At 44.9% G+C, this 15,291-nt stretch overlaps 1 protein-coding gene across 1 annotated transcript in view; it reads left to right on the forward strand.

Moving 5' to 3' along the window:
* Positions 1-15,291, forward strand: part of TGFBR2 (transforming growth factor beta receptor 2) — a 107,779-nt gene that overhangs the window by 21,499 nt on the left and 70,989 nt on the right. The window lies entirely within an intron of this gene.

The following is a 15,291-nucleotide window of genomic DNA, read 5'->3' on the forward strand; positions in this document are numbered from 1 at the left end:
TGCTGCCCCATATGCTGCTCCATAGAATATGCCCCCATATGCTGCAAAAAAAGCCATACTCACCTCTCCTGTGTCCATCGCCACTATCTGCCGCTTCTTGTGTCAGTGACTGTTCAGCCAGCAGAGGGGCGGCACACACTAATCACATTACTGCGCCCCCTGCTGCCTAAACGTCACTGACACAGGATTCAGCAGAGACAGCGGTGAGCAGCGATGGACTGGGGGACAGGTGAATATCGATATACTCACCCATCCTGCCGTGGTCTCTGCAGCCTCGCTTCTCCACTGTCTCCCTTCCCTTCCTGTCTTCAGTGGTCACGTGGTACCGCTCATTACCACTCATGAATATGCGCATATTCATGAGTGGTAATGAGCGGCACCACGTGACCGCTGAAGACAGGAAGGGAAGGGAGACAGTGGAGAAGCGAGCGAGGCTGCAGAGACCGCAGCAGGACAGGTAAGTATGATCTCTGACACCCCTGCTCCCCCTCCCCCGCCGACCCCCAGGTGTATGACCCGTATGGGCTGAAAATCTCGGCTTATACATGAGTATATACAGTACATTTCCCCCCCTATTTGTTCTCTTGCACCAACCTATTCAACAGTACCTTGCCCAGAATACTCGCTGAGTCGCTAGACTGTGACATAAGTGGGACTCATATTTAATTTTTCTAATCATATGGATTTTTAAAGGAGTGTTGCAACAAATTGGATTTATTGTGTTATATACTGGAACAGAAAATCCCTCCATTGCACTTTGCAAAATTTGGTGCTATTTCAATTTTGTACCAGGACACATAACACTGTATATACCGTATATACTCGTGTATAAGCCGAGTTTTTCAGCACATTTTTTTTGTGCTGAACACGCCCCCCCCTCGGCTTAGACACAAGTCAATAGTCCCAGAAAGCCCCATAGGCGTGGAGTGAATATTCATTACCTTAATGAGCGGGGCCACGTGAATGATCGTCCGCAGGAGTTGCTGGCACTGGAACGAGATGCTGCTAGGGCACACAGGAAGATGTGTAGGAGGTTTTTTTTTTAATAGGATCCTTGCATACAAGGATAGGGGATAAGGAGCCATGCATATGTAGTGTCGGTGGTGGGGTGCCGAGCTGGGGGGGTGGTCCTACTTTTATACCGTGCAGAGATGACAACAGAGACACGATGGAGGCAGATTCTGGGTGCAACAGGTCCAAGTTTATTTCTTCACTTGCCGTCCGACTGACGGCACACCTCGCGGCCCTCCGTTTCCAGAGCCGCTTCTCACACCGTACACTGGAGACGTGTCTGCACACACCGTCCCCTCCTTTACTGTCGACGCTCCTGACAGTTCCGTCACTGTGGCCGCCTTAGGCCCATTAACCAACAGCGCTTCTACTGCTCAGTCGTCGTGTCACATACGGTGTCTTACACCCAGTACCTCGTCTCAACTGCGGTCCTTTCCTGTCAGGACCACCCCCCTGACGTCCTCTCTCCTCAGTCCCCCTGGTCTGGATTCTCCTCAGAGTGCACAGACTGTCGTAGTCCTCCTGTCACTTGAGCTCCCCCTGGGGACTGGAATCTTCTGGAACCCTCCCTCAGAATTTATAGCTCACCCGGTTCCTTGAAACTGTCACTCCAACTGTCACCTCGCCCCCATGACCAACGGTTTCTAAAGCCCTAAGCTGCTGTAAAGTCCTTCGCTCACACTCCACCCTGCCATCTAATGGTCATCCCAAGGTACTGCACGTCCACTACACTTTCCTAGTTGTTTCCCCACTGTAATCACTGACTCCTACCTACACTGTGCAAACCTATCTTTCTTCACTCTGACTAGTCCGTCCGTCCGTCAGGTCACCTTCCCTACACTCCACCTTCCTTTGTCCATTGTCGTCCTCGACAATCGTCATCCCTGCCTTCGTCGTTCTGAATCTACACCTACATTCTGTTGTCGGACCAGAAGTTGAGCCAAACCCACTATCTGCGGGGGCCGAACCATACTGGGAGCACTATGCTCTGAGCAGCCTACTGCTACTCACCAGCGCGCATGCCACATGACAACGTCTTTCAAATTGGGCAAGGTAAACCCGTATTCTCTCTACGGCGTGTATCTTTCCCTACTCTCCCCTACTGTTACCTTTCACTATCCGGTACGCCATGATCGAGGCCACTCACCTACCAGATCATTGCCGGCGCCCGCCTTTCCTTCTTCAGGGGTGTCCGTGGTGTTGGGGACCTGACCTAGGACGGCTGTCTTTCTCACGTCTTCCAACTCATTTTCCTTCTTTCAATTACATGTCATGGTCGGCGTCCCGATCTCCCAGACCTCCTCAACTCTTAGATCCCTACCGGATCTCACACTTTCCTTTGGTCCCGCAGACCTTCCCTTACCCGAACCTGTTGCATTTTACTTTGCATATTATACATCATACAACTTTATAATAGCACAAGTACCCCATTTTTTTATAATTTTTTTTTTTCCGTTTTCTTTTGCTCATTTTAAAACCAACATATAACAACATAACATTGCATGTCTTCTTTCTCCCCCCTTCCTTGGACATGGACACTCCCTCTCTTCTAAGTATCCCCGCTCTGTCAGTCTAACAAGTAAACACAAACTATCCTGTAAGAGGAACATAGAAAAACAGACATAAAAATCACAGATAAACATTTCTTTTTTTTTTTTAAAAGCTGACCGCAAACTGTCCTTTTGACCTGCACAACGGTGCAACGAACTCCTGACAGTTCAATCCTCCTTTCGGTGGTCAGTAGTATGGGACCCCACAACCGTGGAGCTCCCAGGATGCAAGAAGTGTCCCTTTCTGCAAGATAGTATAAACGAGCCGTCCCGGGGGTCGTGCAGCCGCCATGCCAGCCTCTCCCCTCTCATGGAGCAGGTTCCAGACTTCCTGCCCCCTGGCCCTCTTCTTCTCTATAACTCCTGCGACCCAAACAGAGGGTCCGGCATGAGCCCTGGAGTCCGGTGGGCGGGACTTAACCGAGGAAGGACGTGGATCAGAGGCGGCCGATGATTTTTGCGGCTCAACAGCCGCTGGGGCCAGGTGGCAAATGGGGACAACCGGGTCCTTGGAGGCTGGAATCACAAGGCCCACTAAGTCGGCCGCAGTCGACTTCAGCAGCGGCATAACCGCGGCCTCAGGACAGGCCGCATCCACTACTTCCAATGGAGCCGGAGTAACGGCCGGTTCCAACGACGCAGCTGCTATCAGCAGGGGGAACGCAGCAGCGTCTTCTTTGGATGACTTCCGCACTGGCGGCTCCAGGCGGGGTACCTCAGGGACTTGAGCAGGGGCCTCGCACAACTCTGCATACACCACTGGGCCCGATGTACCCAGGCCTTCCGGTGCGCAGGGGGCAGCGTGCTGCGGCGGAATGATGAAGGCCGCTGGCGGAGGCACTGGTGGTGCCGGGGGTACTCTCACCTTCCCCGGCGCTGCGGCCTCCATCACATCAATACGCGGCTTCACCCGCAGCCTCCGTCCCTCGCTCCACTGTCCCGCGGGTCTTTCCCCCAAACTCGGGGGCTCCGCTGAGAAGTCCTCTGCTGGTATTGGTGGCAGCCGTTCTTGCTGACTCCGCTCAGGCTCCGCTCCCCAGCTCAGCATCCCGCTGCTCTCCCGTGGCTCTGAGGGCGACTTCTGGCACAGCTCCATCCCCTGCCGCCACTGCCACTCTAGGCGGCCGATGCCCCGACACCTGCAGAGTCTCATACCGTCCGTTGGGCAGCACTCGAATGGCATCAGACAGCCGCAGCCAAGTTTTTCTTCTGTGCCACTCCCTCTGTGAGGTGAGGTGTCGGCAGGCCTCTCCACCCTCCTGTCAGGGTCCAATATATGGAAGCGTCGATCTCCAGGCACATACTGCTTCCTTTTGGGATACGTTGGAGGGGGTCCCAGTCCATTCAACATGATTGCAAACACCCGGACCTCTCCTCTGCGCTGAAGCAACACCGCCATACTGCACAGTACCTGGTACCGCCCCGGATCCTCTGCTGGCCACACAGATCCGCCACAGCGCTTCCCATTTGTATTCCACAGGTAGGTCATTTGTAATCCACAGGTAATTGTAATCCAAAGAGTAGTCCAAGTCCTTATCCAGTCTTTGAGGCAGGCCTGCCGCAGAAGATGATGTATTAGCGGCGTCTATCCTGCCGACTACGCCAAATGTAGTGTCGGTGGTGGGGTGCCGAGCTGGGGGGGGTGGTCCTACTTTTATACCGCGCAGAGATGACAACAGAGACACGATGGAGGCAGATTCTGGGTGCAACAGGTCCAAGTTTATTTCTTCACTTGCCGTCCGACTGACGGCACACCTCGCGGCCCTCCGTTTCCAGAGCCGCTTCTCACACCGTACACTGGATACGTGTCTGCACACACCGTCCCCTCCTTTACTGTCGACGCTCCTGACAGTTCCGTCACTGTGGCCGCCTTAGGCCCATTAACCAACACCGCTTCTACTGCTCAGTCGTCCTGTCACATACGGTGTCTTACACCCAGTACCTCGTCTCAACTGCGGTCCTTTCCTGTCAGTACCACCCCCCTGATGTCCTCTCTCCTCAGTCCCCCTGGTCTGGATTCTCCTCAGAGTGCACAGACTGTCGTAGTCCTTCTGTCACTTGAGCTCCCCCTGGGGACTGGAATCTTCTGGAACCCTCCCTCAGAATTTATAGCTCACCCGGTTCCTTGAAACTGTCACTCCAACTGTCACCTCGCCCCCCATGACCAACGGTTTCTAAAGCCCTAAGCTGCTGTAAAGTCCTTCGCTCACACTCCACCCTGCCATCTAATGGTCATCCCAAGGTACTGCACGTCCACTACACTTTCCTAGTTGTTTCCCCACTGTAATCACTGACTCCTACCTACACTGTGCAAACCTATCTTTCTTCACTCTGACTAGTCCGTCCGTCCGTCAGGTCACCTTCCCTACACATACAAGGACAGGGATGGAGGAGCCATGCATACAAGGACAGGGACCGGGGAGCCGTGCATTAAAAGATAGTGATGAGGGGACAATGTATACCCGGATTATACTTGAGTCAATAAGTTTACCCAGTATTTTGGGGCAAAATGTGGTGCCTCGGCTTATACTCGAGTGTATACGTTAAGTTTATTATTATATTTATGTTCTCTGAAATATATTTGGATATGTTGCAGCAGATATTGTTCCTATACAATCAAATGTTATGTATTTCCATGCTACCAGAACATATCCATATTCTTTCCATACTGTAATCCGACAGCTTTCCAATCACTGCTTACAAATTACTATCGTAGTACAATTGTTATGTCTGTCAGCTCATGACAATTTTAGATTGAATCAGATGATGACTGAATCCATTTGAGGTGATTACAACTTCTATGTCTCCGAGAAATTGGACAATTTGGTTGCAAAAAAATCCTACAGAAATAAATATAAGAAATCTAATCTGAAGTGGCACATGGATAACTAAGGTTAGCGTTCATTTTGCCTGCAGACACTGGAAGCACTATATCAAAACCAGAAATGAATGAATCTTTTCATGCTGCTGTGGTAGCATTGTTTTTCCACAACTGCATCAAAATAATGGAAGATTTGTGTGCGCGGAATTTTTAGCACTATTGTACGTCCTCCTCTATGTCTTGACAGCTGATCTCTTGGAAATAACATTCTCAACATACAGTGGTTTATTGTACGGTGGTAAATTGGTCATTTGAAGCAAGAGTTTTCTTCTCATTACCGTTATGCTGTATTATTCAGTGTCTCTATTCTTCATTTTATCTGAGGAGCCTTTATCACTTGTTTGTGGCATTGACTGTGATGTATGTGCAGAAATGGCCTGCCTTGGTCTCACACCAGCCTTTCTTGTATGCAATCTGATGGCACAAGTGTAATTAATATATATAACCAGACGTTTACATACACTATATAAAAAGACACATATTCATGTTTTTGTCAATATTTGACAAGAAATTAGAATAAACCTTTCCCGTTTTAGGTCAATACAGGATTACCATAATTATTAATATTTGCCAAATGCCAGAATAATGAGAGATAGAATGTTTTAAGGCATTTTTACTACTTACTGCAAAGTCAAAAATTTACATACATTTCATTAGTATTTGGTACCCTAGACTGAATGACTTGGGTCAAATGTTTGGGATATCCTTCCACAAGCTTCTCACAATAGTTGGTCAGAATTTGAGCCCATTCCTCCTGACAAAACTGGTGTAACTGATCCAGATTTGTAGGCCGCCTTACTCGCACAGGCCTTTTCGGCTTTGCCTATAAGTTTTCAATAGGATTGAGATCACGGCTGTGTGATGGCCACTCCAAAACATTGACTTTTTTCCTTAAGCCACTTTACCATTTTGGTAGTATCAGTAGCGCAGCTACTGGGGAATAGCATCCACACAGTGTACCCTGTGTTCCCTGATGACACAGGCCACATTGATGCTACCAGGCAACCCACTACCACCATTGTATTAACTTACGTACTTATCCTTTTAGCTTTAGCCCACTGCCTTATACGAGGTACCATCTGTCATCTCCAGTTTATCTCTACTACTACTCAAACTTGCAAATTTGGGAAAGACCCGAGATCGAATCAAAACGTTAAGAGATCACTTGGAAAATATTTTTAATTCTTTTGTCATATTACTATGGTGAACTTTTATGCAGAATAATAAACATATATACTGTATTTGGAAGAAACCCTCATGAGGGCAGCTATATACTATATGCTCTAGTACCTGGGTCTGACTCCAGTATAGCCAGCACCGCTACCTATTTTTTGAGTGCGCATCTTTACTACTATCCAGAATTGTTTAGAGGCATAGTAATCTTAGTGTATGTAAACTTTTGACTTTGTAGTAAGTAATAAAAAGCCTTAAAACATTCCCTCACATTCTGGCATTTAGCAAATATTAATAATTATAGTAATGCTAACTGACCTGCAACGGGAAAGGTTTATTCTGATTTCATGTCAGATATTGAGAAAAACATTCATGTGTCTTTTTATATAATTGCATGTCAATTTCTAGTTTCAACTGTTTATGCCTACCCTTTTTTGCTTATATCAATCAAATTATCACAGCCCAGGAAGCATGTGTCATACAAATAATTGACAGAACTGATTTCAATAAACATGCATTCCTTCTGTATAAACTAATGTCCTAAATCAATGTCCAATGTGACATTGGATCTTCCATTTTACTTGGAGGTTCCTGAGTCAGAACCTATTTTTTGTTTTTGCTTGTATGTACAATATGTTACTATGTTTAGTTAAAGTACCTATTAAGAATACAAATAAAGTTATATAAAGAACAGTAGATGTAAAATCTTTACTCGAAATATAATGCCATCATTTTCTGTACAATACCTTACAGAACCAAAATTACAAATTTAAGTACCGTATATACTCGTGTATAAGCCAAGTTTTTCAGCATATCCTTTTTTGCTGAAAATGTCCCCCTAGGCTTATACATGAGTCATTGTCCAAGAAAGCCAGCGGGGGAGCGCGGAGCAGTGGCAGGAGCTGGCGTCTGTTGCTAAAGACTGTGCTGCTGCTAAATAGCATGCACAGTGAAAGCTGCAGCCGCCAGCTTCCAGAAGACATCTTACTTGCCCTCCTCCGTGCCGTCGCTGCATCTCTGTTGGTCCTGGCACTGGCAGTTCTTCCTGTCCAGAGCGATCACGTGGCCCCACTCATTAAGGTAATGAATATGCAAGTGTCTCCACTCCCATAGGCGTGGAGCGCATATTCATTACCTTAATGAGTAGTGCCCCGTGATCGCTCAGCAGGAAGAGCTGCTGGAAGCTGGCACCAGCGAGATGCATCGAGGGCACGCTGGAAAATGATGAGTAGGATGTTTTGCTTTTTTTTGTAATTACAAGCATGCATACCAGGATGGGAGGGGGGAGCCCATGCATACAACGATGGGACGGGGGGTGGAGCCATGCATATCAGGACAGCGACAGGGGAGCCACACATACCAGGACTGGACGGGGGAAGCCATGCATACCAGGACAGGATGGGGGAGCCATGCATAGCAGGACAGGGATGAGTGGACAATGCATACCCGGCTTATACTCGAGTCAATAAGCTTACCAAGTTTTCCATGGAAAAATTAAGTGCCTCTTATACTCAGGTCAGCTTATACTCGAGTATATACGGTAGTATGAATACATTATTGCCTGTATTATTACAGTAGTAAATGTATTACCTGAAGGATCGAAAGAGAGTTGTGGAGTATTAGGCATAATGTATAACAAAATATACTCTTTTGCTGAGTCAATTAAAACAAAATTTTGGCATTTTTATATACATAATAATAACTACATCAGGAATGCATCGCTCCTCTGCCTCCCAGCTTCTTGCTTGCTGGGTGACGGCTCTCTGGCAGCTTTTACTGCATGTCTTGGGGGACACTCGCTTGGCAACAGGATTAGGGCACACAGGAAAGTTTTTATCACGCAAACAGTCCATCCGGTTTATTATGCAGTCATAAACCACTGTAGGCCATGTTACACATCACAATATACAATATTTTGTATATTGTATATGAAGGTAGCTGCTCCTGGTGTGCACCTATTAAAACTAGTCTGGATGCGCCAGTCACTTTTGTGTCTATTGTATGTTACACATCACAGGTCTAACATATAGTCCATAGCACTTCATAGTACACAGCTTTAACTCGCAGTCACTAAACACGCCGGACTTCTCTTTGTCCAGTTATGGTGGGCGACCGCACGCCATACCAATATCTCTCACAACTTTACTCCATGCCACATGACATTTGATTGCAGTCTCTAAACACGTTGGACCTCACTTCATCCAGTTACCGTGGGTGACCACACAGTTCATTAACTAACCCTCTTCAGTGCACACAGTCGCCCATACACTGAGTTGCCTTCCAGGAGCTCCCCTCCACACGCTCACTCCTCATCCATTTTTCGTGCTCTTGGGTTGGGTGAGGGCTTATTTTTTGCGTGCCGAGCTGACGTTTTTAGTGATACCATGTTGGTGCCGATGCAATCTTTTGATCGCCCATTATTGCATTTTAATGCAATGTCACAGGGACCAAAAAAAACCCATAATTCTGGCGTTTGACTTTTTTCTTGCTACGCCGTTTAGCGATCAGGTTAATCCTTTTTATTTATTGATTGGGCGATTCTGAACTTGGCGATACCAAATATGCGTATGTTTGATTTTTTTATTTTACTTTGAATGGGGTGAAAGGGGAGTGATTTGAACTTTTATGGTTTTTTTATATATATTTTTAAAAACTTTTTTTTTATTTTTGGCATGCTTCAGAAGTCTCTATGGGAGACTAGAAGCTGCCACAACCCGATATTCTCTGCTACTTAGAGGCGATGATCAGATCACCTCTATATAGCAGAATTACTCACTTGCTATGAGCGCCGACCACTGGGTGGCGGCGCTCACAGCAAACTGGCATTGACAACCATAGAGGCCTCCAGGAGACCTCCTCTTGTCATGCCAATACACCAATCATGTGACGCGGGTCACCGGTGGGCGGAGTTCCGGCACGATTGCCGGAAGCGCTTGTTAAATGCCGCTGTCAGTTTGACAGTGGCATTTAACTAGTTAATAGCTGCGGGTGGATTGATGTGGGAAAGATGTGGGCTCACCTCCGGAGTCCACATCAAAGGGAAGGAGTCTGATATTGGCATATTATTGCACCCGATGTCGGAAAGAGGTTAACATATACATTTGTGCACTGACTGCACTAATGCACAAAAGTAGTTTTTTTTTTTTTTTTTATGTATTATAAACTACTATTCAGGAATTTATAGGGAATGTACATTATATGCCCACAGTCAGGTCATAATTAGATAGCAGTACATTTTGTTGAACATTGTTGTCCTGATAGGAGTCATATGACACACTGGTAAAACTGACTTTTTTTATGATACTTGCAGCTTAGTGGTTTGCGTGTAGAAGGATAAATAGCCTTGGGACCTATATCTTTAATTTCTAGATGTAGCTGGTTTCGCTTAAAAGAAATGAAGAGAAAGCACTACTACTGAATACAACCATTACCTGTGTGAACCACCATGAAAGGCTTTATTCACATCTACACCTTGTTAGGAGCCTAAATTGCAGATTCTGCCAAAAAAGGTGAAAAAAGAGGCCTCTGATCATATAGAAATACTGAAAGATAATAGGAAAATACTACTTAATATAGACCATTATAACACAGAAACAAGCACATGAGGTGATGCTTTCTAAGCTCAGGAGATTACCTTTCCCCAGCCTTCAAATTGCTTAATTGACCATTTGGACAAGTACAACATTGCATTGCTGGACTAAACTGTGTCTAAAGGGCCTGTCACACTAAGCGATATCGCTAGCAATATCGCTATAATGTCACTGGTTTTTGTGATGTAGCAGCGATATTGCTAGCGATATCGCTATGTGTGATACCTCTGACCAGCTCCCCCGCTGATTATTGCTGATCGCGTGAGAACGTCCTGGACCGTTTCTCGTCGTCAGCTTCCTGCTGGGCTTCCTGTAGTGCCGAAGAGCGACGCGTGGACGCGAGCGGGAGGACGTCAGGATCGCCTCGTCTGACAGGTAAGTAACGACCCCCGACCGCTGCTATGTCGCTGGTGAGATCTGCCTGTGTGGCAGCTCACTAGCGACCACTTAGCGATGCACCAGCGATCCTGACCGCGTCATATCGCTGGTCGGGATCGCTGGTGCATCGCTAAGTGTCACAGTACCTTAAGACTGTGGTATGAGGCAGTTTTGCCTTTACATCGAAGCTGATTGGGATCAGGATTTAAAACTCTTAAGAAAACCCATCTAGCCTCAGTGCAGTGCTTGCAATTTTGATACAGAAGAGCTTGGTCATGTTTGCCCACCATGACAGAATTCATTGGCAGCCCATAGAGATGTACAAATTTATTCTAGTGGAATTGAATTCTACTATCCTCATTTTTTAAAATACGGATAAATGCACTTTGCACAGATTCAGTTGGCCACCATTGTGGTAAACTGTAGACAACTGGCAAAAGTTTAAAAGAAAAAAAAAAACAGCACTTATACTCACTGCTCACCTGTCCAATGCTCAAAGCTTGCAGTCTCTTCCTCGGTGACACTTCTCCTTACCTCATCATGAGTTGCATCTCCTGGCTTGTTCACTAGGCTGTGATTTTCAGCCACGACCAAGCCTCAGAGGTCACTGCATGTCACAATTTTGTGACTTTCTGATGTTCACCTCAGAGTCAAAGTCGCATCTGGAAGTTCTGCCCTAGAGTGAATGTGTCAGAGACACCGCACTGCACTTGCTCATAGAGCCAGTGCGCGTGTCCTGAGTACAGAAGCAGTGCTAAAAGATACCTGTGGAGCAGGGCAGCAGCGGTGACCATGCGTGCTTCAGGCTAATAGTGTCAGGGTCCAGTCAGCGCTGGAAGGTAAAGAGGCACGGGACCTGCGGACACTGAAACTGAATAATCTGGCATGGGACCTATGGTCATGTGACTGCAAGGGGGCGGGGCTTAGCGTCCTGTTTTCAGATAGGACAGGACACCACACAACAACTCAGAGTCAGGCAAAACAGAGGTCACAGCAGTACGGGCAAACGAGGTACAGGAGGGACAAACAGACGGGTAGTCAGACAAAGCCAAAGGTCATACACAAGAGGGCAACGTGGTACCAAGGGGACAAGCAGAGAGAAGTCGGGTCACAAGCAGAGAGTCATACACGAGAGGTAGCGCTGTACAAGAGGGTCAGGCAGAACTCGTAACAGGGACAGAACCAGATCACAACCGAACAAGCAAGCAAGATATCAGGCACAAGGCACACGTATACAAGAGGTCACTTAACTCAGCCGAGGGCAGGAGTATAACTGACACCGGACCCAGGTCCAGTGAGCACTAAATAGCCTCCTGCTGCCAGAGAGAAGCAGCACAATTAACCCATAGTCTAACCAGGACGGGTCAAAGCGAAATCCCGTCCTGGATCCTGACAGAATGAACCAAAAGATGCTACTTGTGTTGGGGAAAAGAGGGGACTGAATGGTAAGTAGTACTGACTGCCATCCAATCTTCAAGGCCACTTATTTCTGCAAATAAAGCTCCAGCCTGTTCACTAGTGGGCAAAACTCCCAACGCGTGCTGCACCATGATCTGAGGCATGTTTACGGCCAGAATCCCTGGCTTAAACTGAACAGGACAGATGCAGCTCAAAAGAAAAGAATTGTGCTCTGTCCAGTCTTTAGGGCCTCTTCTTTATGCCATCAAAGCTCCTGCTTCCATCAGGTCTGAGACTTCCTGTCATGACCAGGCCTCAGACGTCACTGTGGATTGAACGTCGGGATATCAATGACTTGCAGTGTGCAGAGACCTCTGAGGCCTAATCCCAGCCAGAACTGTGGGAGATGCAGAGGACAGGGAAAAAAATGGGCAGCTCTGAAGGTTGAACTGAGAGCAGTGTCCAGCTGAGGGGACAAACAGGTGGGTAATAAGGTAAGTATAAGTTTTTTCTTTTTGTTTTTTTACGTCTTAGGTTTATTATATTTTGGAGTCTAGATGACCCCTCAGCATAATGGACATACAATTCGTGGAGAATAACTTTGCTGTGAATCAAATTTCCATTTCATCTCTAGCAGCCAGTCTTTAGATTGTAATTTCTTTTCTCTACTTTGTTTTTGATAACTACTGTACTTTTGAATGCTGCATAAATTGTGTACAGCTATTGGTTTGCTGCCTAAGGATACATGTCTAGACATTAAGTCTAATGAAGAATTGAATTTTCTTTTGTGGTGATAAACTTTGGTAGCTAAACATAGTGTCATTACTGAGATGTTTTGTTGTTTTCTGACTATTTATGGTAGATGCATAGTTTGTTTATTTTATACATGTGAAAATGCAATTATACGGTCGAGAAAATAAGTATCTAATACACTGCCGATTTTGCAAGTTTTCCCATTTACAAAGAATGGAGAGGTCTGTAATTTTTATCATAGGTACACTTCAACTGTGAGAGACAGAATCTTAAAAAAAATCCAAAAACTCACATTGTATGATTTTTATATAATTAATTAGCACTTTATTGCATGAAATAAGTATTTGATACAATAGAAAAACAGAACTTAATATTTGGTACAAAAACCTTTGTTTGCAATTACAGAGGTCAGACATTTCCTGTAGTTCTTGACCAAGTTTGCACACACTGCAGCAGGGATTTTGGCCCACTCCTCCATACAGATCTTCTCCAGATCTTTCAGGTTTTGGGGATGCTGTTGGGCAACATTAAGTTTCAGCTCCCTCCAAAGATTTTCTATTGGGTTCAGGTCTGGAGACTGACTAGGCCATTCCAGGACCTTGAAATGCTTCTTATGGAGCTACTCCTTAGTTGCTCTGGCTGTGTGTGGAAGACCCAGCCACGACCTATCTTCAATGCTCTTACTGAGGGAAAGGGATTATAAGCCAAAACATCATGATACATGACCCTATCCATCCTCCCTTTAATACAGTGCAGTCAATTTTTCTTCTCTGACTTTTCTGTATTCTTTTTTTTCCTTGGTCGGTTTTTCTTACCGTAATTGTTATGAAGGTGTTTGTTTAATAAAGATCTAGTTCTATTACATTCCAACATTTTTTATATTATTCTTCTGTAACGTAAGAAAACTGGCCTGGAGGTCTCCTTGATACCGTCTGCATTTCTCGTAGTGGTGGTGAGCCGATAATTTTTTCTATTTTTATTAAGATGAATGGCCATCTTTGTAATACAATGAGAACCACTTCCATGTTTTTATATATGTCACGATGGGGCATATGGACAGTAGTTTCTTCATAAGTCAGCCACTTTAGGAATTTTTTATGATTGCACTCAAATAGTACACCTCAGGTGATAGCACTGCATAAATCTAAGTGCTCTACTTCAGGCACGGAGCAATAAGAGACCTTGTGTAATGCTTAGCATTTACCATTTGTAATTGGGGTCTACAGTATGCCTTTGACTTTACATGGCAAGTATTATAGCAATAAAACTTCCAAATAATAAAGATTTTTTTTTTTTTTTTTACTAAGAGCCTGGGGATATAACAGAGATTGCTGTGACACGATGGATCAAGTAAATAGCTTAATGTTGTCACTTCTTTTAGCGATGTATAAAATAATATACTCGCAAACCTAAAAGTGTTTATGTGATTTAAAATGGCCCTTTTTATGATACTGTATGTTTAAGTAGCATGTAAAATGGCATTAATGTGTCATATAAAGTTGTGTTTATTTGTAGAAGAACACTGTATTTAGCGCAGTTAAGACCTTCATTCTTCCGCAGTTATGTGGTGCCATTTATACATTCTTAGTGAAGCATGTCACCAATAAAAACGCTACTGGTGTGATTTCAAGAGGAAGAATTAATCCTTAAACCTGCATAAGTAACACACATTTGCATTTATACATTAGCAAATTCAGTGATGCTATAAAACGTGGCCACCTTGTAGATTAACTATCGAGATATTAAGTGTGCAGCCGCCCCTATTGCTTTGTACAATATGAAACAGCAGCTTTATCACAGCAGCTTAATGTCAGTATTTCCGGATGATTCTTATTCTCACTGTTAAATTAGAATATTCTTTTAAGGATTCATATACCGTAAATAGACTATTTAAGGCCGTTTTCTAGGGCTGTGTAAATTGTGTTTTTTCATTTAAGACAAATTAAATGAAGAGAATAATAACAAAGAATTTGTGTTTGCAATCATTTTCAGGAAGAAACTGAGTATTATCTGACAGAATTGCAGGGGTGTCAATACTTTTGGCCACAACTGTAGCTAATTATCCTAGATATATTGCTATAACTAAGCTATCCAACTTAGATCATGGCTGCAGTCCATGTATTTATATAGCACTATTAGGGCAAGTATGGTTAGTAGAATACACAATATTTACTGACGCCAATTAAAAGTAATTCATAACCTTCCCAACTAGTTTCGCCTTAACAGGCTTCCTCAGAGGGCTATGGCTATAGTCATAAATGCAAAGCAAAAGCAACATAAGCAGTCATAAAGTCCATTTAGAATAAGGCAGGTAGGCTACATATAATAATAGAAATATCAGTACACAGACAGAGTAATAGATAAGATCCACTTATATAAAAAGTCACAGCATATATATGAATGATAGAGAGCAATAAATACCTCAATAAAGTGCAATAGTAGGATCCCCTGTGGCGTACCTGCCTACCCCGATGCGCCTCAGGGGTTCTATGTACGGATATTTCTATTATATGTGGCCTACCTGTCTTAGGGCATTATATGGATGCTGTTTTTTCAC

Source organism: Dendrobates tinctorius, unplaced genomic scaffold (assembly GCF_039654945.1).
Source record: "Dendrobates tinctorius isolate UK_male_01 unplaced genomic scaffold, ASM3965494v1 ptg000005l, whole genome shotgun sequence".
Lineage (NCBI taxonomy): Eukaryota > Metazoa > Chordata > Amphibia > Anura > Dendrobatidae > Dendrobates > Dendrobates tinctorius.